The sequence below is a fragment of the Eutrema salsugineum genome, unplaced genomic scaffold, assembly GCF_000478725.1.
Source record: "Eutrema salsugineum unplaced genomic scaffold, Eutsalg1_0 scaffold_1, whole genome shotgun sequence".
In the NCBI taxonomy this organism is placed as follows: Eukaryota; Viridiplantae; Streptophyta; class Magnoliopsida; order Brassicales; family Brassicaceae; genus Eutrema; species Eutrema salsugineum.
The window spans coordinates 16,371,056-16,394,943 of record NW_006256909.1 but is presented as its reverse complement, the minus strand read 5'-3'; the positions used below and the strand labels follow the sequence as shown (position 1 = coordinate 16,394,943).

The 23,888-nt window shown below is 35.2% G+C and overlaps 1 non-coding gene across 1 annotated transcript; it reads left to right on the top strand.

Annotated features, from left to right (window-relative positions):
* Positions 1-3,736: 3,736 nt before the first annotated feature.
* Positions 3,737-3,843, top strand: LOC112082580. Its single transcript, XR_002897247.1, has one exon. It is a non-coding gene; the product is annotated as a small nucleolar RNA R71 (small nucleolar RNA).
* Positions 3,844-23,888: the final 20,045 nt, after the last annotated feature.

Genomic DNA, 23,888 nt, shown 5'->3' with positions numbered 1-23,888 from the left:
TCTTATAGAGATAGGGTTCATCCCAAAGATAATGTCTTACGTCTTTCAGAAACTTTTTCTTCCTATAACCAAAAAACTGTGGTGGTTCTACATCAGCTGCTAAGTAATTTGCTATGTGCCTAAACCATGGGGTGTTGAAAGCATCTGATCTTCGCATGAGTGGACGTGGTGGTGTGGTATTGGCATTGGTGGGGGTAGTATCTATTGCATAGATATTTTCTTCAGGCAAACTGTCATTTAAAGGCAATCTTTTTTCAACTCGAATTCGTGAAAGATGGTCTGCAACTCCATTATCTGCTCCTTTCCGATCTCGAATTTCGATGTCGAATTCTTACAGTAGGAGGATCCATCTTATCAACCGAGGTTTAGCGTCTTTCTTAGACATTAAATACTTGATTGCAGCATGATCAGTATGAACTATGACCTTAGATCCTACGAGATAAGAACGGAATTTCTAAAAATGCAAATACGACAGCTAGAGGTTCTTTCTCTGTTGTTGCATAATTTCATTGAGCTTCGTATAGAGTTCTGCTTGCGTAGTAGATTACGTACAGTTTCTTATCTTTTCGTTGGCCAAGAACTGCTCCGACTGCATAGTCACTGGCATCACACATGATTTCGAATGGGATTTCCCAATCAGGTGCTTGCATGACTGGAGCGGAGACAAGGGCTTCTTTGATCTTATGAAACGCGGCTAAGCATTCATCATTGAACTCGAAGTTCGTTTCCTTGTAAAGCAAACGCGTAAGAGGTCTAGTTATTTGAGAAAAATCTTTAATGAAGCGCCTATAGAATCCTGCGTGTCCTAAGAAACTACAAATTCCTTTTACGTTTGTGGGTGGTTATAGGCTTGTCATGACCTCGATTTTAGCTTTGTCAACTTCAATACCTTTTCCGGAAATCCTGTGCCCAGGCACGATTCCGTCTCGTACCATGAAGTGACATTTTATCCAATTTAATACTAATTGCTTATCTTCACATCTTTGCAGAAGTTTACCAAGGTTGGCTAAGCATTTTTCAAAAGAAGATCCATACACGGAGAAATCATCCATGAACACTTCCATGAAATCCTCAATAAAATCTGTGAAGATCGACATCATGCACCGCTGGAATGTAGCAGGTGCATTACAAAGGCATACGTCGGTAAGCGAACGTGCCATATGAACTAGTGAATGTCGTTTTTTCTTGATCCTCCGCGCAAATAGGAATTTGGAAAAATCCGGAGTATCCATCAAGGAAGCAATAGTAAGGGTGATTTGCTCATCTTTCTAGCATTTGATCTATGAAGGGAAGTGGAAAATGATCTTTCCTAGTTGCTGCATTCAGTTTCCGGTAATCGATGCACATACGATGTCCAGTAACTGTTCTTGTAGCGATCATTTCATCTTTATCATTTTTAATGACAGTGACTCCTCCTTTCTTCGGAACAACATGAACTGGGCTAACCCAAGTGCTATCTGAGATAGGAAAGATTATTCCAGCTTCTAAAAGCTTCATAATCTCCTTCTTGACAACATCCATGAGATTAGGGTTCAGTCTCCTTTGACTTTCGATTGAGTTTTTAGCATTATCCTCTAGATTTATCTTGTGCATACAAAGATCTGGAGAGATTCCAGGTATGTCATCAAGTGAATATCCTAAGGCTTTTCTATGCTTTCTCAGGTCAGTCAACATCATTGTGGTTTCTTCTTCCGTCAAACCAGAGTTTATTTTGACAGGATAAGTAGAATTTGGTCCAAGGAAAGCATACTTAAGTCCGACGGGAAGAGGTTTAAGCTCGACTTTAGGGGCTTTAAGCTCGCTCCAAGGATCATTAATTGCTGCAGCATTAGGAGGCGTAGGAATGTTTATTTGGTCCTTAAGATCTAGATAGTTTAGAGGTTTCCTATAAGTTTCGGATTTATCAAGCCTACGTGCGCACTCACTTGAAATTTCTTCAAGGAAATTGCGTTCCTCTTTTGCAGGTGAGAGTGTGACACTTAAAGGGTCGTCTAGAAGCAGATCTTCATAGACTTCCTCAATAATACCGTATAACTCATCAACCCAACAAATTTTGCCATCCAGAGTCGTTTTATCGAAACTTTTATTCATGTCAAATTGCATAACTAGATCGGCTAGATGAAGGTCAATTTTTCCTTCAGGAACATTGATTATGGCTCCGGCTGTAGATAGGAATGGTCGTCCAAGAATAAGTGGATCCTTAGGTTCTCTTTCTAGTTCTAGAACTACGAAATCGGTTGGTATGGAACATTTTTCGATTTCTGCAGGAACATCTATTAGGATACCTACGGGTTTTCTAACGGAACGATCAGCTAATACTAAAGAAATTTTAGTGGGCTGGAAAGTGTGATGTCCTAAACTTTTTGCTACAGAAAGAGGGATCATGTTTATGCTAGATCCTAAATCACAAAGAGCACGTTCAAAAGCTACATCATTGATGGTGCATGAAAGTACGAAGCTTCCAGGATCGTTTTTCTTTTCAGGGATTCGGCTTTGCAGGATAGAACTACATTCATGGGTTATCATCATAACACCTTCTTCAAGAGTTAAAGAATTTGTTAGAATACCCTTCATGTACTTTCTTAAAGCAGGAATCATAGCACAAGCTTCTACGAAAGGTAATCTCACATTTAATTGATCGATCAACTCTTTCAGCTTAGCTTTTTCTTTCTCTTTCTTAGGGGCTCTTAAGGCTCTAGGATATGGAGGTTTAGGTTTATAGACACGAGTTGGTGGAGGTGGAATTGTGTCTTCTCTGAGAATTTCCCGGGATACATCTTTTCTTACTTCTTCCCCATCCTTCTCTCCTACCACTTCTTTTTCAATGTCTTCTACCATGATACTTTCCCTTTTCCTTACCCTTTTCCTCATCTTCGGGATCTTTAGGAAATTCAGGCTCTTTGTAAGCTAATCCACTCCTAAGTGTGATAGCTTTCACATGATCGGAGGGATCTGCTTCACTTGAGCTTTTGAAAGAATTTTCACTAGGCTTCTCCTCAGAATTTTCTAAGTTTTTAGAATTAGTTTTGATCATCAGGCTAAGGAGGGTGGAAAATTTTTCATTGAAATCCTCTTGCATTGTTTTTAGTTCAGATCTAAGATCACTAATATCTTGAAACCTAGATTTTTCAAGCTCTAGAATTCTTTTGTTCAGGTTTTCAGCTTCAGAAAAGGGAAAACTAGGATATGAAACAGGATTAGATTGAATACCCAAGATTAGTTCGGAAGGTGGTTTCCAGTCAAGCTCGGAAGATAGTTTCCGTCGCGACCGTGGTGAAACAGGTCTTGGCCGCGGTCAGCATCATCACGACCGTGGTGAAAGCTTGGTTTGCCGCAGTCCGGATGAATGGACCCGCAGTGATCAGAAACGAAGAGAAAATCTTGAATTTGATAGACTTCTGCAGTGTTCACCATCCCTTGATCATAAGAATCCATTGGGTTGTCTCAACCGTCAAAGTTACACGTATTGTGTACCTTATTTGGTTATTGCAATCCAAGATGACTCATTATGTGACGGAGACACTTTATAACTTTCGAAATTTCTTCTTTCTTCTCAGGAAGTGCAGAATTACTAAAGGTTACTTGATTTCGGATGCTGTTCGCGAAATTTTGGATGAAAACGTGAGCATCTTCTACAGATCTAGTTGAGAAATCTCCACTACTTGCTGTGTCGAAAGAGTGTCGTAACTCTGGAGTTATACCGCAATAGAAGATACCCAGCAGGTATTCCTCAGTATATCCATGGTGTGGACAATCTCTTTGGTATTCCCTAAATCTTTCCCAAGTATCTAAAAGATCTTCATCTTCTTTTTTTTATAAGTTCTTATCTTGTTTCTTAAGAGATTTGAACGATTTCTAGTGTAAAAACGATTTAGGAAAGCAGTTCTACACGCTGCCCACGTTTTTAGTGAAGCAGGTGGCAAAGATTTTAGCCATTTGCTGGCATTATCTCTAAGAGAGAATGGGAAAAGACTACACTTTTGGTAATCCCCATTTGCTGTAATGGTTGCACATAATTCTTCGAACGTCTCGATATGGTCTATCGGGTTTTCGAATGAATAACCCTAAAATTGATTTTGTTGAACTAAATGGATATAGGGTACCTTAATTTTGATTTTGCCATCCTCTGGTAAGGCTGGTTGAATAGCTCTTCGATCTCCCAAGAATTTCTCGAGTGAATCGAAACTTCGAATCAGTTCATCATCATCTTCACGTTTTGTTGGTCCAATTAGCTCATTGTCATCATATATCGGTTCTTCAAACTCATCATCAGTCAGGTCATCATCGCTTGGATCACCATCCACACGATATGGTGGATCACCAAGAGTTCCGGGAACATGTTCCCCGTCTCTCATCGCAGAGAAACCTGAAAAAGTCAAAAGAAAAAGTAAAAATAAACATGTGTTCTAATGGATTTAAGCTGGGATTCGCAACAAAACAAATCAAAGTCCCCGGCAACGGCGCCAAAAACTTGATGGGATTGTAAACGGGGTATTGGTTCGTTCTACTAAGCTTCAGGTTTTAAATTTATACCCCCTAAATGTCTAAAAGTGCACAGATGTGCGCTGTAGTACTTAGGGTATCGATCCACAGAGACTTAGTTGTTTCAGTACGAATTCACTGCAACGCTTAAATCAGATTAGAACTAAAAAAGTTTTGGTTTTGGTTTTGGGTTTTTGGTTGTCACTAAATCTAAACTAGAAAGCTAAACAAGTAAAAGCAAATAAAAACGAAAGCAAGTGCAAGCAAGTAAAAATCGGCTATGAATGAAAGCAGGTAACAAGCGAATAAAAGTAGAATGGAAATCTAAGGTTGTAAGCAATGAAAGACAAACGTTGGGGCTCAAGGGTAATTCGCAGGGGTTCATGGACTAAGCTATGTCGATTTTAAACAAGTGATAAAGGTAATCAACTATGTATGTTCTAGAACTCGAGGCACGAAAGTATGAATAGCCTACTTTCGCAGCACTAAACAACTATCTCCCACAACCCTGATCAGTAGGTTTCCACTCTGATCCTGGAAGGGAGAAGATGCAATAGCAGGACAAGACTCATCAATATTCACAACTCAACTACAGGTAGGTTTCCACTCCTATAGAAGAATTGCTCGTTTCACCCTAGTTCAGACAATCAATGAAAATTTTCGCAACATATCATATCAGATCGGCTTCTAAGTGGCCAGCAGAGAATCACGCAGTAAGATTAAAGGCAAACGAAGAACATCTAGAAGATTGTAAATCCTAAATCTATCGATTCATAATCAGAGACACACGAAATTCCCTTTGAAAAATCCCTTTAAACCCAACTGGGTAACTACTCAAACATATTGTAAACAATCATCACAGAGTATTGAAAGTTGCATGAAATTAAAGAAAAGAAGGAAGAAAAACGAAGAACGGAGAAGCAGATGGAGGTGCGATGTCTTCCTCCAGCGGCAGCTCCTCCTTCAAAAAAGGCGGCCTCCCTCTCTAGGGTTTGAGTCTCACACGAAAATTTAAGTACAGAAAAGAACACACCCTTTAGAATGACCTAAAGGGGGGTATTTATAGCTTCTGGAGTGGTCTTGGACACTTAGGGCTTCAAAAATAACAAAAGGAATTGATCTGGGCTTTAATTAAGTCGTCTGGAAAGTGAACGACCAAGTTCCGCGGTCGCGGTGGCTCTACCCTCGGGAAAATGGGTGTTGGCCGCGGTCCCGGCTCATGCTCTGTTCCGGAACTGCATTTTCTGTCAGTTTTGCATCAGGAGTATCTGAATATCTAACAGTTGGATTGTCTCCAAACCAAGTGCATTAGAAAGCTGGTTGGATCCTCTATGTTGTCTCAAATTTGGAGGTGATCAGACGGTGAGAAGGTCTTCATCGCTTGTCATATTTCTGACGGTCTGCATTTACCCAAAATTACTCATTTGTTCCAAATTGCATATCTTTTTTCCAAGTTTCCTGTAATGTCTTTTGAAACTCTAAAACATTGAAAACACTTTAAAAACCATTGAAAACAGAGTTAAAACACCTGCATAAGACATAATTATGATCCATAAAAGTGGTCAAAATACGGTGTTATCACAGGGCCAATATCTAAACCAAATTTCGTTTACTTTTTATACATTTCAAAATAAATATATCGGATATTTTACATTCATGAGATATTGTATTGTTTATTTTACATTTTTGTGATAACATATTGCTTTACTATAAATTCTTTATCCCTTGAGGAAATAATCCACAAGTAATCAATATATAAACATTAATAATTTAACAATATTGTAATATGAATGCCATAATTTACTTTTTAAAGGACAGTAAACTATAGAAATTTTATTGATTAAATACATATATTAGAAAATACTAATAAATTTATTAATTAAAATGGATTTATTTTTTTAAGATAAAACTACGACATAGAAAAACCTAAATTAAAACTTAAAAAAAAAATTACGACATATCAAACCCTAAATCATAACTTATGAAAACTATCAATTGGCTAGTCCAATCGCAGGACATGCATCTTTGAAAGTAGGGTACACGATACCCTTAACAGTCCTAATATCATTATAAGAACATAATAAGCCCAACAATATCCTAAGATAATAAGCCTCGCCAGATTCGTCCGAACAATCTGTTATAACGCTGACTCCCGGATCACCAACGACACTTTGTCTCCATAACCTTTCGTTATAATCCCAAACAAATTTAGTTGGAATTTCTGAGTACAAAAGCAACCTAGCTTCCGGATATTCTTTGTTGCCGTTCATCCAAGCCGAGAATTGAATATTCCAATAGAGCCAGGGTTTTTGCCATCATTATACCTCACAATCTCCGACTCAGTAAGATGGAAAGGCAACACGTTCGGACTAACGCTTCTACGTTTCCTTGCATCTGTAAAACACAATTAGATTAAAGTTACCAATAACTATAACAAAGAAAGTGGAACTTAATAAACACAAAACAATAGCAAATTATATACATAATATACATCGTACCTGATGAGTTCATTATAGGGGTATAAGTAAAAATCTCGAAGAACGGAATAGAGTAAATCACAACATGACACTACATGTATATATAACCGAGTATTCTAGGGTTTTTTGATTTTTTTTAATATACGCACACGGAATTATACCATAAAAAATATTCTTTAGGGTATTCGAGTACCATTAAAAGTGAATATAAAATTCGTTTGCTACAAATACTGAATAATTTATACATACAAACATTATGATCATCATAAATATATCACGATAGTTTTTCACTATATATATACATATATATACAATTAAGTAATTTTGATACTTATAAAGAAAAACATGAACACAGTTTAGATTTACATTAATCGAGCCGCGATAAACAACTTTTAAAGTCACGACCGTTTCCAGCACGTTTGATAGATGTATTCAGAGATAACACAAAATTTCAAAACAAAAAATCTTTTAAACTGTCTATTGATTATACTCCCAATATCATATATAACATTATAATAAAATAACTATCGATATCATATACAACATTATAACAAAGTAACTGTCAACTTAATACCAACCATGATAACCATTACTAAAATTAAACGAATCAAAACATTGATCCACATAAACACGTACTTTTATAACATACAGTGTTTGCAAACATAAATTTGAATATAAAAAAGTGTTATCTTTCTAAAAGAAAGAAACAACTATTAATAATGAAATATTTAAGTGTTTTCAAATTAAATTAAAAAATTAAACTACCATAAGGTGTAAAGCATCAATATTCTGAATTGAAAAAGTTCAAATAAATCTCTACTCCTAAAATTGTATAGGATAATATAATAGCGGACTCCTTATTGCTAAACTTCCTATGAAAGAGAACCCTTCCTCCATCTAGATGCAGATGTTTCGACGGGAGTAGCAATGACATCAGGATCATTACGATCTCTTTTAGAAGTTGCAGGACCAGTCTTTTCGATAGAAATTTCTGCATTGACATTAGCAATGACATCAGGAGCATCACAATCACTTTTAGAAGATGCAGGTACAGTCTTCTCGGTAGAAGCTTCTGTATTTTCATAAACACAGGATTCCAGAAGGGAGGCTTAAAAAAAAAAACAAATGAACGATCCGTTATCTATATTTACATAACTAAATATTCAAACAAAATAAAGATTCGAGAGCAAGCCTCTGAATAGACCTGACTACATAACGTCTCAATCATATTGGCATCGGATGTAAACCTGTCAACTGAATATGAAGTCTTAACCTTCTTGACGTTATCTTTGGTTACTGTAACCTTGAAAAGTAGTTTTTTTCCTTTTAGATCGTGCAGGGATTGAGGCAGTCCATACGAATTTTCCTAAGCAATATTTCAAGAATAATTAAAACGAGTTAGATAATCATAATTCTCATCAAATAAAGCCTTTACCCCAACGGATTCTTTGAAAACTTCCTCTGCAGTTTTCTAAACATTTTATGAGAAATTTTGTCGAACATGACAAAGACCGCCATGCCTCCAAACCTATCGTCCACATTCAGCATCAGAAAATACTGTAAAGGAAGAGTTAGATATATAGTTTTACAAAAATAAATAAATGTACAACCTAACGATTAATAAAAACATGTATACGTCGAATTCAAAGAAAAAAAACTGGAATACCTAGCAACAACTTGAGACTCAGAAACATTGCTATTGCATGTAATGCATTTCCAAAGCAGCGGTGAAGGAGCATTTTCTCTCTCGGGGATCGGATGAACCTTTTTCACACTTCTTGCATGCTATGTAATACCATGAATTACTATTGGCAACCGAGCGTATAGTCGTCTATGTCACATACTTACCAACCTGCTCATTCACAATGACAATCACCTATACAAATTTTTTTAAAATAACGAGTACCACATATTCACATACCGTATCGATCGAAAGTATAGAACTTAACTTCCGCCTAATAATAGTTCCAAAGAATTCATCGTTTAATGAATCCTTGGAATCTACACCGAAAATAATCGTCGTTAGGAATAAGATTGTATATACCCTGGGGCAACCTTAGCAAAAAAGTGCAAAAAATAAATATTGTAAAAAATAACACATATATATATATACATATATATATATATAACTCAAATATAGTTTCATTGAATATATTCTTACACATATCAGAATTTCGCCACCAGCGGACACACTGGATCAAACAAAATTTGAGTTGTATTGAAAGCATTTTAAATGCTCAACTCACCTTAAATATTGTAATAAACTCGTGTTTTAGAAATACATATAATTTATGCCAATATTGTTCATAATTTTCATATCGTATCAGAATAAACATTAAATAATATACCAGTAGTTTTTGATACATGCAAGCCTTATAATACCCACAACGACGGATGGGCAATTACGTTAAATGTAATCAGCAAGCTCTTTTGCATAATCAGTCCAAAAAGTACACGGTAATTGTAGGTCACTATTGTAATTAACACATGATCATCAGTTTGACTATATAATTAGAAAACAACATAAAATAAAATAAAATATTATATTAAAGCCAATATCTTACCTCTCATCTCTAAGATAAATCTTAAGCCTAGAACATCATTTTCCTTGAGCCATGACGTCCTCAAATTGACCAACTCTTACAATTTGTCCGATAACGTCTTAATGTTTGTAATAAAGTAACATAAGACAAAAAAAACCAAACAATTAGCCAACAGATATCATATTCTCTAAAACATTAAAGAAACTCTATAACTCAGTTTAGATATGGTACCGATCAAATAGCCATTATCCAAATCAGATGATAAAATATCTTGGAAACTTTTCATATATTTCTCGGGAAATTTCTGAGAGAAATCCAAGCATCTCGAAACAGTCGTAGTTGCATAGAACACTATCTTGAAAGATGTTTGTGTAGTTGGATAATCAGAATTATACTCAACAACCTTAAAAGTATCGATAGGCACTGGTTTTCCTTCGATCAAATCTCTACGAAAAGATTTAGCAAAATCTCTTTCAACAGTTGCTTGTATCCTATCACCCTGAGATCCAAAAAAAAAAAAAAAAAAAAAAACCAACAACTAATGGACTAACCAAGATATTTAGAAATTATAGCACTAACCTCTTGATCAACTAAGACCATCTCAAGTGAACACCCTCCTTTGCCTTTGAATCCATCCCAAACTTTGAGGATATTAACCGTGATAACATAATTATCAGAGCCAGGACATAAATCCTTAATGAAAACATTAGATGCTGATTTTCTTTTAAGGATCGACATAACTTAGACCACACAATATTATAGCAAAGAAAAAAAATTGAGAGAACTTAAGACGAAGGCATGGTATATATAGAGGAGAAGGCATGGTTAGGGTTTAGGGTTTAGTAATATATATATATATATATATTATAATTTAGACTTATTTTGGATATGGTTTAGTATTTTTTTTAGAATATAGATATAGCTTTAAAAAGTTAAAAACGATAAAATCTTCCAATTTTCTATATTTCAAAAAGGTTAAAAATGTTAAGATCTTATAATTTTCTGTATCAAAATAAAAACATTAATACACATATAACATTGATTTATAATTTTTTAAGGGAAAATTAACATACCAAGTTAATAATAAAGTTCAAAAAGGACAAACATTATAGAAACTTCATATACAAAGTAGAATTTAAATTTCATCAATAATTTCATAGCGATTTAGGTAAATGGTTTAACGAATTCTTCCTAAACAATGAGTCTAAGCTACTAAATGTTTATATAATAATAATTAGACGAATCAATAAATAAGATGCAAAGAGAACAATTAAAATAATTTTTAATCTACACAATATATTTGAATATAAAATAATTGCATGAAGCTTTTAAATTACATGTTATAATTATATAATATTTTTTATCTTATTTATATGAGATAATTGCGTAATAATTTATTATCCCGGGTTTAGGATATTAGATTTCTATTATCATATCATATGATAGAAAGCTTAAAAATTTAAAAATTCAACTATCGTATAAAATATAATATCCGATCTCATCATATCGGGTCAATATTTTATTCTCTGTATATTATCTTTACATTTTCAGACAATATGTAGCATAAAAAAAAAAGAGTATTAGGTTGTCTAAAAAATGGAACATTACTATAATATATAGTAACAATCATACATTCTCGGAGATCAATAAGATAAGTCTTGTGAACAAAAGAAGTCAATAATGAGGTAAAAATGTACAATGTAGTTTTACGTGATAAAAGAAAATGCAAAAATTGTTCCTCCAAGATTTATGTATTCGTGAAACAGGATTCATTATTGGTCGGCTGACACTAATGCCTCTCTCAGGCACACCACTTTAGAAATAGCTGATGCCAATATTATCCGCGTATAATTAAGAGCGGTCATAGCCGTCCTAACTTAACAAACACTTTTAAATATTGGTCACATTGATAAATTATAAAGAGAACGGTTTTACATCAAAATACTCGGATGACATCCACTTTTGCAGACAAAATGATACATATTATCATATCGTCCTCACAATGCGTTAAACCATCGAGAAAATCTCGACCAAAATTACCAATTAAATGACATGGTAGACGACATTCTCTAATAATTATAAAATAAAGCAATCAGAGAAAAGTTGGTTGTAAGTACCTTTACAATATTAAACTGTAGGGTAGTACATAATACCTCTGATTCCAATTCGATATATATCTCATTCATCATGTAGCTTTCAAAAGGATTTTTCGGGTCAATGTAGTTTCCAACAGTCATAACACGTCCAATTAGATCTTATCGAAAAAAACATAAAAAGGCAAGTTAACACTATAACGACTTACATCTTACCAAACCTAAGGTGTGTCATATCACAAGAACATACACATTACACACAGCTTACCCACACAACTGTTAACGCCACAGAATCCATCTAGGATATGTTCGAACTCAGTAAAAGAGAAGCAACTGTTTGGATTATCCATCGCAAATACACCGACAGATGTTTGCAAATTCCAAAAATATTGAAAGAATGAGTAACAACTCTATATATATGCCCCCAAGCATATCTCAATATATATATATATATATATTTTTTTTTATATATAAAATTAAAGAAACGATAATATTAGGGCAAAACAAACTAATCTTGCGTTATAATTAAACTTTTATTATTATAACAACTTTTATATATATTATCTATAGAGCGAATAATATTACAAAACTTCTTATTATATTATTACTTATTATTGAAAAAAGGAATAATTAGACCCCGATAAAGATACTAGAAATAAAATATCATAAATAATTATTGTCTCGTGATTATCAACCAACTAACCGTAATGCATGGTATGCACTTCTAAATGAAGGATACACGACTCCACCAACAGTCCTTATATCATCAAAACTACGTGGACCCCTAACTACGTCCAATAATAGCCTCAGATAATACTCTCCGTACTCGGTCGGAGATTCCTCCACAATACACGCACCAGAATTTCCCTTTAGCCTTGGTCTCCATGCCTTATTTTTACGATCACATACAAACATAGAAGGGATCTCCAAGTATAAAAGATTATTCGCCTCTGGATAGAACTGATTACACCTCAACCAAGCAAGGAACTTAGGTTTTCTGGCAGGAACACGTCTATCTAAATCATTAGAAAACGAAATATTTTCTCCAGGAAGATGAAACGGTATAACTTGCCAATTAACATGTGGTCGCCTGTGAGCACCTAGGCATGGATAATAGAAAAACAATAATATTTACAATAAAAAAAATCAGTCGAATACCGTGAGGAAGACTAAAAGTTATTGACAGCTCTCAAAACGTAATACAAAACTCATATTTATTTCTTAATAGCATAATATTTACCAAACGCTTCCATTGAAGAAACCGAACGCAAACAAATCTAGCAATGCAGACTGTTAACTTGCAAAGCCGCAATAGATGATATATATGTACATATGCCACAATAGGTGCATATATATATATATACATATAAGAATTCTATGGTTTACGCGTTTTTAAATTTTTTCTATGGTTTCTTTGTATATTTTCCTTTCATAGCATTTTTTACCTTTTAACTAATAAGTTTTTCCTTTTAATTTATAACTAAATAATCAATTCTATCCTTGGGGAACATAAAAGAAACACCAAGATTTTCGTAGTCATTAAATGGCAAAGGTATGAACTTGCGGTAAAAAGTGATATAATCACAGATATCTTCGATTCTTCTAAAAATATTTACAAATTTGCATTACTTGTTACACTGTTAAAGATATGTAGGGTTCAAGAAGTCGATAAAATATGCAGGATTATGTAAATATATATATATATATAATATATATTTTATCTCTGAGATTTACATTTCATTATCAAGCAACAACAACGACATTAAATAATATCTTTTATTGATACAAATATACAAACATCTAAAGAATAAAGAATATAAAACCCTAAAAAATAATTAAAATTCTAATTTGTATACATGATAAATAAATAAATAAATAACTTTATTTAATGTAGACGTCCCACACTACTACACGTACATGATCTCTTACACAGATATCTATAGTTTCACCAAAGAAAAGAGAGAGAGAGAGAGAGAGAGAGAGAGAGAGAGAGAGAGAGAGAGAGAGGGCGACACAGGTTAATACAAAAAAAATTAAATACAGCCACAAAAGAATAACCTAAGAATCAAATAATATCAGATTAATAATAAAAAAAAAAAACTTACTGTTCTAAAAACTCATCTATCTCTGGGATACGGGGATTGAGCTCGAACCTATTAGGAGAAGTGGATGATATAGTGATCTTGCCTAGGTTTATAAACACACATATAGAATCAGCACTTTAAAGCAGAAAGCATAAGGACTATAATTTATTACACCAAAAATACCTTCAAAATAATCAATGACCGCCCATCTAAGCACACACACAATTATATCCTGGTCACAACAACTCCAAGATGTGTACAAGTCTATAGCCATCTCACCGGATAACTCACAACTCAGGTCAACACCACTAAATTAAAACACGCCGCACGTAATCTGCTAGGCAGAATACATAAAACGACAATATATACTTTCAAAACACTCAAAAGGTTACGGTTGAATATTCACCCCATTTATCGGAATCATCTACATCCTTACACAGACTGCCATACAAAGGAACATGATGCTCTCCAGAGAGTAAACCATACGAAGTCGCAGATCGACTTACAATTAAGACCCGACCTATCAAATCTTCATAAAAAATAAAAATTAAACAATATTAACTTGAGTAATATAACAATAACAAAATTCAATATCTAAACTGAAAAAAACACACCAACTAAATAATCATCATCATAGACACGATCCAATATTCTTTGAAAATCTACAAAGTCAAGATAATCGTTTTCACATCTACTTGAAGTCTTGTCAATAGTAGTTGATGGTAGGAACAATATTGTGTATTTATGAAAAGTTGGTCTACAGCTATCATCACACTCGATAACAGCAAAACGACTGATAATAATCCAACTCCCAACATCGATGCGAGACCTTGCAACATCGATATCACCATCTCTAACATTGACCTGAATTTGAACAACCTGTGAATCAAAAAATCAATTAGAAATGAACACAAATTTATAATATTTTTCCCATAATATAATAAATACATATTCATCCGATAATATGAACTCAAGAGAAGTACATTTCCAAATCAGGCTATGCATCCACGTCTGTAAAACCTTAACAAAGATAGTACAACCGTCTCTGGAATGCCTCACATGGGACACAAACCCTCCAAAACATATTGAACCCAGAGACACTATATAAGTACACACCGGATTCTGGTGTCCAGGAACACTATATCTTTTTCGATGAGTATATCATTCGGTTCGACATTTTGGTGATCTTCACTATCATCGTCACTCTCGGTCTCATCATCCAACTTAACATCTTCATCCTCATCGTCATCATCATCAGTCGAATCAGCATCGTCATCATCTTCATCGTCACCGCTATCACCTTCCGAGTGATCACTTGAACCATCAATTCTCATTAAACTAAGCATGAAATGAATGGTTGGGATTAAGCTAAACATTTCATCAAACACCTTTAGTGAATATAATATCCTCAAAGCTAGACCTAGATTAGGTATTTCTAGATCTAGTATTAACACTCCACAACCATTTAGATATCCAAATCTAAAACTTAACACTATCAGACCAACTCTTAATCAAGCTAATATACTTAGTCTAAAAGCCAATAAGATGACTACTCACACAGGATTTAAACATGATCAATGCATTAAAGAATGATTTAATAAAAGAAAGATTAAAGCTTTAAACAAATAACTCTTCTAGATCCTGGAAGTGGTTTAAGATCCAACAAAGAAATAAAACCTTAGAGAAAAAATAAGGAAGGAGTCTAAGAATAGAATGTAACTTAGGTCAAGAAATGATCCCAAAACTATTTATAGTGTGACCGGGTCCACCCAGGATAAACTGAGTCGGATCAAGATAAAGCTAAGATGAAGAATGCATCGGTTGTGCATGGTGGCTAAGTGATCGCCATGTTGGTCACCATAGGATGAAGCTCTTCTTCCTATGTCTTTGTTCAGGGCATTGGTCAGTGATGGCGGGATTTGGGTTGGTACTTAAATCACCAGATCGAAAAACTTCTTTTTCTGATTAACTCGCCTTCTCAGTTATCTTTGATGGCGTTTACACCGCCATCTCCCGAGAGATCCGCTTTCTTTGCTCCTTCTGCCAGCTCTATGCATCGGTCCAGCAACCAATGCAGGCATCTCCGTGGACATAGCCACATGATTCCTCTTCTGGTCCATTGACCGATGCAACCACTCTTCTCTTGTTTCTTCCCCTCCTTTTCTCTTTGTCAACCTTATCCAGGTCCTATCTGGACTAGCTCCTCTCTTTGCTCCATTGATACCTAAGAATTGTCAAAAGACAAGTGAAGCAATATGTACAACCTGTGACTCTAATATGCAAGATGAGAGAAACCTACACTAAAATGCTAGCTTGATTGATGATGAAATGTATGCAAAGATGGAATGAAACCAAGGGAAATGCTAAGTGAGGATGATCCAAAATACACACATATCACATAGACAATAAGATCAATTTTTATAAGCATCTCTACATGTACCACCATATAACAAAAAATAAGGGGTGTTACACTTTATCTTTTCCAGAAGGATAATGTCTTTTTCTTTCACCACTTATCTAAGCTCACAAACATCAGTTTTATTTATGGACTTATTACGAGCCCATATTAGATTGAACCTCTCCTCACCATCTTCAAACTCTCCAACTAGACAAGGGATTTTGTCATGACTTGAGCATCAGAGAATACTTGCGATGATAATCCATCATCGACCGAAGTTTATAGTGCAAATGAGAGAATTTTTGACATGAATTATTATGACCGTAGCACTTACAATATCAGTTATAATAAGTGATGCAAAATTTCACATAATCTTCTACCATTATTTGAAAAGGACACTTAAAAAAAAAATTATATCATAAATTATTTACATGAGTGTCATGCTGAGGATGATAATTTCAGAGAGCTTCTCATAATTTTTTTAAAGTGGACTAAACTTACTAGACTATTTACTATTGTGCCATTTTCAACCATAACAACCATTTATATATATATGTATATATATCATAAATATTTATATATATTTAATTAAAATAACCTTTCTGTATTTAATAAATATCTAAGAACATATATTTTCTCACAAGAAAGCATACTTATAATGTGTATCTAATTTAAATATTCAATTAAATTGTTTCAAAATAACAACTAACATGGTTTCCATTTAATGTAATTGTAACCATTATTTATAATTGTATAATCAGTGCATACATTTAAACTAGTTATAAATATCAGCTAATATGTTTATAGTTGTATGTATATATATTATATTTGAATATTCGAATAAAAGAATTATGGTTAATATTTACTCCGCACAGCGTGCGGGTAATCACCTAGTTTATTCGTAATTAACACGTATTAATATTGAACACAATATTCGATGCAAATATTTACAATATTTCTTTTATGAACCAATATAAACTTCATAATCATCATCAGTACCACGACCAGATAACACCTCAGTATCATCAGAGTCATGATCTTCTGCATAGTTAAACTTATGAAAATAAAACATTGTTATAATAAAAAATAAATAAAAAGACGAAAAACTGGCATCCAAAGTTAAAAACGAACCATTGAAACTATATGATTCTTTATTTATAATTCAAGCCTTCCTCTTAAAATCCCAAAAGAAAGGTCTAATGAGCATGGTTGCTCGAACGAAGATCAGACCAAATGTAAACACGCATAAATAATTTAACATACATCATTAACTAAATTAGGTTAAAGAAAAGGGAGAAATTTCTCCATTGATCAAAAACTTCTGATCAAGAATAGATATATAATACGCATAATCAAGATCTACATAAAACAAATAAAACATTCATACTTTCGTAGATTAATATATAGAAAAGGTACTAAATTGTAAGATTAAGATACAACACTACAAACCTTCGATTACAAGATTATAAGTCCGCAAGGTCCAAACATCAATATCACGATCCATAAGTAACTTGCATGGATAACCTAGAATACAAAACAATTAATAAAAATTATTATAAAAATTTTAATATAATGGGAAGGCATAATGATGGGCTTGCGGGCCTAGGATTTGTTTTTAACAAGCCCCTTGGTCCTCCAAAAGTTTTAAATTTATAAAACCCTAGTGTCTGAAAGTGCACAGATGTACGTTGTATGATTTAGGGTGTCGATCCACAGGGATGATGTCTAATCTGCGAGAAACAACAAACTGGGAAAGTAAGCAAAGTCACAAACTCATGGGGTTTTGGGTTTTTGGTTAAACTAAACCTAATATAATATTAACAATAAATAAAATGCAATGCCGGATGAATTGTTAAAAGAATATCTCAAGCATATCGATTCAAACTATAGACTCTTAAACTCATAGGTGGCCACTTAGACTTCTCCGGTTTACTCTAATCGATGTATGACGACATTTCCAATTAGCTTTCGGGCGATTTATCTTCATCTGTTTATGGGATCTGCATGGAATAAGAATAAACATATGTATGATCAACCAACTCTCGCCATCTTAATCAACTGATCACTTAGATCTGACAATTAACTCTCGCTCTCATGTCAGAAATAAGATCATGCATTAGACATTGAATTCGTCTGCTCACATCTTCTCTATAGATAGCTCTCGACTCCTATAGCGACTATGTTCTTTTGAAGCTAGGTATGGATGATCTGATACAACACTCTCGTGGCTCTGATCGATCCTAGGCTCAAAGAATAGGTCATGAATCTACTGTCATGCAATATGAACAACTTAGAAGAGATGAGATCCAGAATATTGTTTAGAACTATAGAAATCCTAATCGATATGTGTACCTGTCAAAATCTTCAAATAACTTGACTCTCTGGGACTAATCTACATGATGCAAGGAATGATAAAAGACATAGAAGAATGAAAAAGAATGAAACAGAAAAGTTAATAAGATAAAAAGGAGAAAGAACAATGGATTTGGGGAAGAATCCCCATCTCCATCGCCTAACCCTAGGAAAACAAAGTTTGGTGGCTCAAAATCTCATTACAGGAGCACACACCCGTTTAGGGCTGCTAAGAAATGTATTTATAGGTCCTAGGGTCTTCCAGGTCTCATTTAGGGCTTCTCTGAAGAGGAATGGCGAAGTGGGCTTTGATGTTGGGCCTTGTGGCTCGTCCTGAAGGTCCACCGGGGGTGAGAGTCTTCCAGGGCAGGTAAAACATGGATTTCCCGTGGGTGAGAGTTTTCCGGGACTGGTGAACGTGGTCAACTTGTTCTCCATGTATCTTTTGATTGCCGTTGGATCTTTGTGATGTAAAGTGCTATGAAAAGCTGGTTGTCTCCTCTTGATTTTCTCCGAAGTTGAGCTGGATCAAATGGTGAGAAAGTCTTCATTTGAGCCTGAAATTCTGACGGTCTGACTCTAAGCAGAAAAAGTGGATTTCTTCCATTTTGCCATTATTTTCTCTAAGTTTCATGAAAAGAGCCGTGAAACTAAAAATACATGGAAATCATAATAAAAGTTCATAAAATTGATTAAAACCTTTGAAAAAGCATTTGAAATCAATAGTGAAAATGGGTCAAAATCAGGTGTTATCAACTTCCCCAGACTTAAGACTTTGTTTGTCCTCAAACAAAACAATATCCAATCTGGAAAAATATCATTCAACAGAAATGAGAGGAAACTCAAAAATATCAGCAACCATACTTCTAGACCTTAATTATGGATAATGAATCAATCAGATCAAGTCTAGAAAATTCTCACCAAAATACAAACATAACTAGTCCCTTAATCCGTCATGCGAAAATCCACACACTTAGAACTAACTTCCAGTCAACTAGCTCTTTACATTCATTAAAGGTTTCAGTGATTCTCATCAAAAGGATATTAAACAAGGCATTCAATGTTAGGTATCAAAAGGCTTTTTAATGGTAAGGCTTGATGTGTTTAGGGTTACCTTTTTCTGGAGAGACAGGACATTATGCAAAACAGCAAGAGAGGATGGAACTGTAAATGCCCCCACAGTTTTTAGTCACATTCTTCTTGCTTTAAGATTTCTGATCTCCTTTCTTTAGGCTCTCCTTATAACTCCCCCAGACTTGGGTTTTTGTCTAGGTTGTAAATCCATAAGTCCTTAAGTGAATACCTATTGCCTTGGCTCAAATGATTTCGGCTTCTAAGACTCTTTAGGCTTTTGGTTTTCTTTCCTTTTTTTCTTTTTCTCTTTTTTTCGTTTTTTTTTTGGGAAAGGGGAAATTGCCTTTTGATTTGGAGTCTTAGGGAGCACGAAAATTACCTTTAAAAATGAGCTTTTTAAGATATCATGAGGCTTGCTGAGATTACTTGGTACACTTCCTTCCCAGTTTCATTCAGTTCTTCTCTTGAGTGACTGAAAACTATGTTGTTCCTCCCTCTCTGGCGTTTTTGCACATATCTGTCAAAATAGACTTAAAAGAGAGTGTATGAGGTTTGAAATGATGGTTTGGGTTAAGTGTGAGGTACCAGCTAAAGATGAACTGGCCATCTAGGACAACAAAGAGTGGTAACAATAAGGTAAAGATGTCCTAGATGTATATCATGATGCCTTCTTAAAACCATTGATGAGAAAATTAGATGTCAAGATTAAGTCCAAGTAAGATGAACTAGTATATCCTGTCAGAAAATATCTCCATGAATAGATGTCCTCTGGTGGGATTTCGTGGTGTAAGTACTCTAGCTACCGCCTAGTCTAGTACTAAACCTTGAAAGAGATTTTTATGAATGATTGGTGTAGAAGCAAACAGGTTGGTTATCATCATCGATTTTGTCATTATTCCCTCCAAATGTATTTGACCTTTGAAAAAACTTTTTGAAACTCAAAAGAGTTTTGAAAAGTTTTAAGAAAAACAGAAAAAAATCAAAACATTTTAAAGAAAAATGCAGAATGCAAAGGCTCATGCAAGAAACAGTGGTTAGAAAGGGTTGAAATCCTCCCCCATACTTAAATCACACTGCCCATAGTGTGAAATAAAACAGGCAAGGATGAGAAATAGAGTATGTGAAAATTTAAAAAATTAAGGAAAAGAAAACTTACCTAGAATTGGTGATGGAATGTGAGGTGGTTGTGGTGGTGGTAGGATGTTGAATGTGGATGGTGGATGATGTGGAGTGGTGCTTGATCAAATGGGATGCATTTGAATCAAGGTAAATATTGAAGTGGCCAAGGAATGCCAGATGGTGCTGGCCGCGATTCAAGGCCTCATGGGCGTGGCAAAATGCTTGCTTACCACGGTTGAACCTCCTTTGGCTGTGGTCAGGTCGTTTTCTTCTCTTTTTTTTTTAAGATGCATACTAAGACCTGTCTCAAATAAGAAAAAAAAAACTTTAATAGAAAAAGAAAACTAAAAAAAAACAAATAAGTACCTAAATGCGTTGCCTCTCATCAAGCGCTTTGGTTTATAGTCCTTAGCTAGACTTTGCAAAGAAAAAGACTTAGTTCAAATAGGATCTTGTCCTAAGAAAAGTCTTTTTCGAAATCCTCCTGTTCTGTCTTGCAGGTTCTTCATCACTCCAGAGTTCTTCTGGTTCAAATGCCTAGGCTTTATGCTCTCCTCTTTTGCTCTTAAGTGGTGTAGCTTCATAGAAGATGTCCTTGTCGATATTTGCAAAAGAAACTCTCCTGTTGGGCCAATCCATGATGGCTGCAGCAGTTGCTAAGAAAGGCCATCCAAGGATAACTGGATAGGAGTCATCTTTGGTCTTCACTATGTATAGATCGACAGGTGCAATACAATCTCCAATCCTTAGCGGAATATCTCGAGTTATCCCTCACGGTGTTGCACTTGAATCATCTGCTAAGCTAATCTTTGTCCTGGTACTTGAAATGTGCTTAATGCCAAGTGTCAAAGCAGTTGCTTTGGACATTATGTTAATGCAAGCTCTAGAATCACAAAAATTATTGAGAAATCTTTCACCTCTAATGTCACAAGAGATAAGAAATTGACCTTTGTCTTGAATTTGTGCAGAGTTCAAACTGGTCTACCTTTTTGGGCGTGTGTGAACAAGTCTTTAATCTCTTGGATAGATTCTTTGCTGTCACAAAAGAAGTGGCCGATCATGTAGTCTCTTCATGCTTTGGCAAATGAAATTCCTTTAGGCAGAGTCTGAACTACTTGATTGAACTCTTCAAGTGATTCTTTGCTGATCTTGTTTGTGTAATCACTGGATTCTTGGGGATCTTTGAGATGGATCCTGTAAACAGCTGCATCAGGTGATGATCTAGGAAAAGATAGATACATGGCTCTTCTGAAATAGGTAGAGATGTTCTCCTAAGTATCCTTGCTGTATCTGAAGAAAACTTGAAGGCAGCCTTGCTTTCAGATGTCATCGAATCCGAGATAAAGAGGAATAGACTTCACAAATTTGTTGAATTTCGATCAGTCTCTCCCTAGATATGCTCTTGGTTATTGGTTCTGAGTTGTCATCAGATGAATTGTCCCCAGGGTTTGGATCTTCAACAAACAAACCATACTCTTCATCTTCTGAGAATTGCTCTTGAAGCTCATTGTCACAAGTGTAAACCATGTTGCAAGTTGCATAAGTGTTGGATTCCTCCTTTTCCATTGATGCTTGTGCAGTAATTGAGAAGACAGCTTCATAAAACAACCTAGATTTGGTCACATGAGGTTGGTCTTCAGTTGAACAGTTTCAGAAAGAGGTTGGAAGTTCTTCCAATCTAAGAAATCATGCTCCACCGCGGGTTAGGAGCTCGGAGCCGCGGTGGAAGTGACTCTGGCCGCGGGTGAAGTGCTCGCAGCTGCGGTAAGCTTCCTCTGACTCTCCATGCTTGCTTCTTCAATCTCTTCTTCTCCATTGTTCCTCTCTTGCTTTCAGTGGTTTTCAGGTACGTCTTGGGTATCCAAATCATTGATTCCAGTGTTCAGATCACACTCCTTATGATCTTTAGAAAATTTTTCAACTTTGTCTTCTACTTCATCTAAAGCATAGATAACTTTGTCTAAAGTATCATCTAGCTCTTCTGTCTTGTTTGTGATCTTTGCCATCTCTTCACTCATCTCTAACTTGTCTCCATCAGAGTACCACTTGCTGTCCTTGAAATCGCTCTCCAAATCTTCGACCAGGGCATTGCAGCCTCTTTGTTCTTTAAGTGTTTCACGAAGGGCGATTCTGTTCTTCACCTCGCCTTCTTTGATGTCTTTAAGTCGCTTCTCTAGAACTGCATTATCTTTGAGCTTTTGTTCCTCTAGAGTCTTCATCCGGTCAGAGTGACATTCGATGACTTGTTATAATATAATATTCACAATAAATAAAATGAAATGCCGGATGAATTGTTAAAAGAATATCTCAAGCATATCGTCTCAAACTATAGACTCTTAAACTCATAGGCGGCAACTTAGACTTCTCCGGTTTACTCTAATCGATGTATGATGGCATTTCCAATTAGCTTCCGGGTGATTTATCTTCATCTGTTTCTGGGATCTGCATGGAACTAGAATAGACATATGTATGATTAACAAACTCTCGCCATGTTAATCAACTAATCACTTATATCTGACAATTAACTCCCGCTCTCATGTCAGAAATAAGATCATGCGTTAGACATTGAATTTGTCTGCTCACATCATCTCTATAGGTAGCTCTCGACTCCTATAGCGACTATGTTCTTCTGAAGCAAGGTATTGATGATCTATACAACACTCTCATGGCTCTGATCGATCCTAGGCACAGAGAATAGGTCATGAATCAACTCTCATGCAATATGAACAACTTAGAAGAGATGATATCCAGAATATGGTTTAGAACTATAGAAATCCTAATCAATATGTGTACCTCATCGAAATCTTCAAACAACATGACTCTCTGGGACTAATCTACATGATGCAAGGAAAGATAAAAGACATAGAAGAATGCAAAAGAATGCAATAGAAAAGTTAATAAGATAAAAAGGAGAAAGAACAATGGATCTGGGGAAGAATCCCCATCTTCATCGCCTAAACCTAGAAAAACAAAGTTTGGTGGCTCAACATCTCATTACAGGATCACACACCCGTTTAGGGCTGCTAAGAAATGTATTTATAGGTCATAAGGTCTTCCAGGTCTCATTTAGGACTTCTCTGAAGAGGAATGGCGAAGTGGGCTTTGATGTTGGGTCTTGTGGCTCGTCCTAAGGTCCACCGGGGGTGAGAGTCTTCCAGGGCAGGTAAAACATGGTTTTCCCGCGGGTGAGAGTCTTCAGGGACTGGTGAACTAGGTCCACTTGTTCTCCATGGATATTTGTGATGTAAAGTGCTTTGGAAAGCTGG